At 34.1% G+C, this 2777-nt stretch overlaps 1 long non-coding RNA gene across 1 annotated transcript; it reads left to right on the top strand.

The window, feature by feature from the left end:
* The first annotated feature begins 398 nt into the window (after nucleotides 1-398).
* Nucleotides 399-1340, top strand: LOC310718404. Its single transcript, XR_014531144.1, has 2 exons — nucleotides 399-548; nucleotides 632-1340. It is a non-coding gene; the product is annotated as an uncharacterized lncRNA (long non-coding RNA).
* Nucleotides 1341-2777: the final 1437 nt, after the last annotated feature.

Genomic DNA, 2777 nt, shown 5'->3' with positions numbered 1-2777 from the left:
TTTAACTTAGAGAGTTTGGAGAGCTCACCATTTACATCAACAAACTAATAAAGTTCAGTCAAATAAGACCTAAGCCAGGAGAGAGCTGTTCCCTTTATTCCAACAACATTTTCTAGTCTAGCAAAGAGGATATTATGATCAAAAATATTATGATTTTGATGGTGTCAAAAGATGCACTAAGGTTAGGCAAAACGATTAAGGAGACACAACCCTGATCAGAGGCCAAAAACAGGTCATTTACTGCTTTAGCCAGTGCTGTCTCTGTGCTATGATGAGGCCAAAATCCTGACTGATTTATTTCAAAAATGTTATTTCTAAATAGGTGTGAGCATAACTGCTGTGCTACGACCTTTTCTAAAATCTTAGAAATAAAGGGGAGGTTTACAATTTTTCTCAGTCGCTTTGGAGCGTTACTCAGATCAAAAATGAAACTCTCAAAACTACTTGTTCAACCTCCACATCATTTAGTCATTTGTGCTCATCATAAGAACATTTCTTGTTGCTTTGATATAATTGCAAATGCTTTTGTACATCATTTAATTAATTGTGTACAAGTGTCTGCTTTTTCCTACATTATCAGTTGTTTATGTCATGTTGATCAAAATGTATTATAGTAGTTTCACCTAAATAGTCTTAACCCCCAAAACATTTAGGCACCAGTTAATTGCATAAGTCATTAAATGCAAAATGGTTAAACCAGTTGTCAAAATTTGTCAAGCTCTTCTTCTTCACAGTTCTTTTAAACTCTTTTTGGTAAATGTGTCTTGAATTGAGGAATTGTGCAGATGAACCTTGAATGTCACTAATGAAGGGGCGTGTTCAGTTTCAGATCAACCAATAATCAACTAGATCTCTAAAATAGGTCAAGGCTGAATCTCGTAAACTTTTACTGTAATTGGCGAGTGTATATAAAAAGAGCAAAACACAGATTTACAATTGTTGAAAATGTATGAACAACTAGGAAACGAACATGGTCGAGAGCCAGGAATAAGGATGCATGCTGTAACGGTAAGGAGGCAAAATAGAGGAAGAGGAAGAAGAGGCTAGAGACATTTTAGATTAAATTAGAGCCACTATTGTGGACCATGTTGTCAATCATGGCCTCACAATGGTATTGCAAGGGATGATATCTGTTGTGATGTGGATGAAAATCAGACTGGGACGTCAGGGGGTAGAGACAAATTACACTGTATAGTGCGGCATGCGCAGTTCTGCCTAAGAAGTGTTTCCTATGTTTACCTTTTGGAATTTTTATTTGTGTCTTTTTATTTTCTATCACAATGACATTATATTGTAATTTTTTTGTCAGTCCACTAGTAAAGAAAAATAAAAAAAAAGTGTGAATCCTGTCCAGTCTCTTACAATCAATATCCCACATACAGTAATGTGTGAATTTGTGCTGTTGAAATTCATAGTTGCCAATTCAGCCTCGTGCATTTTCAATACTTGTAATCCAAAACATAGTTTACATCAGGAAATACTAAAATAAAGCATTGTCATATTGAAAAAAATGACTAAACATTTTGACTATCTTGTTCATAAACAATGATAAAAGGTGTTTTGATGGCAATAATATGTTCATTGACACAAATACTTACTTTTGAGAGAAGTTCTAAGGATTTTGAGCAAAAAACAGGCTTTTGCAAGAAATCCAATGTATTGTGCTGTTTGTTCACATTGTTCAAAATGCACTTACTGATTTGCAAATCTTAAGGATGATTCGAGAAATGTTCCAAAGCAACTGAGAAAAACTGTAATATTGGCCTATAGTGAGAGAGCTGACAAGGGTCAAGGTCAGGTTTCTTAGATAGGGGATGATAACAGCCAGTTTAAAAGATTTAGGTACATTACCATTGCTAATGGAAGAGTTTAATAATTTTGGAACAGGTTCAATTACTTCTGGAATTCTGTTTGAAAAAAAAAAATTGTAGGCAAGGGATCGAGAATACAAGTTGATGATTTTGATTAGGAAATAAATGAAATTAAGTCATTCTCTTAAATAGGAGTAAAACTTTGTAATTAATTGTCTGTTATCATTACACTGCTGTCTATAAGGTTATTTATAAAATAGTTTGGATTTATATTAATCTGTTTTTTTTGCCTGATGTTTTCAACTTCATTATTGTAAAAGATTAAATCATTACTACCTATTGATGGTGTGCATGTTAGTGCAGTGCTTTTAATTCCTGTTAATTTTGCTACAGTACTGAATTAAAATCTACGATTTTGCTTGTTATTTTCTATGAGGGTGGAGAAATATGCTGTTCAGCAGCACTAAGAGCTTTTCTATAACTCAGGAGGCTCTTCGTCCATGCTATTTGAAATAGTGTCAATTCGGTTAGACACCATTTACGTTCAAATTTCCGAGTGGTCTGTTTTAATGTGTGCGTATGATCCTTATACCACAATGCTAATTTCTCTCTCTGATCATTTTGGTTTTAAGGGGAGCTCCATCATCTAGAGTGTAACTGAACATTAATTCTATACATTCAATTGCCCAGTCGAGCTCTGTGGGGTCAGACGGAGATCTAATTAATGTTGATAACTTCGGAGGATTATTAATAAAACTCGCTGCTGTAGTTGAAGTGAATGAACTCTTAACACGGTAATTTGGTGAGGTATTAATGCAATGACTGAGGCAGATTTAAAAGAGATATGGTAATGATCTGAAATAGCTTCAGACTGTGAAATTATGACTATATTTGTTTATATCGATCCAAAATGTTCAAATTAAACCAAGAGTGTGTCCATCACTATGAGTGGGTCCTTTAATATTA

Source organism: Silurus aristotelis (genome assembly GCF_946808225.1).
Source record: "Silurus aristotelis genome assembly, chromosome: 2".
NCBI lineage: Eukaryota > Metazoa > Chordata > Actinopteri > Siluriformes > Siluridae > Silurus > Silurus aristotelis.
This window is presented reverse-complemented; position numbering and strand designations above follow the sequence as displayed.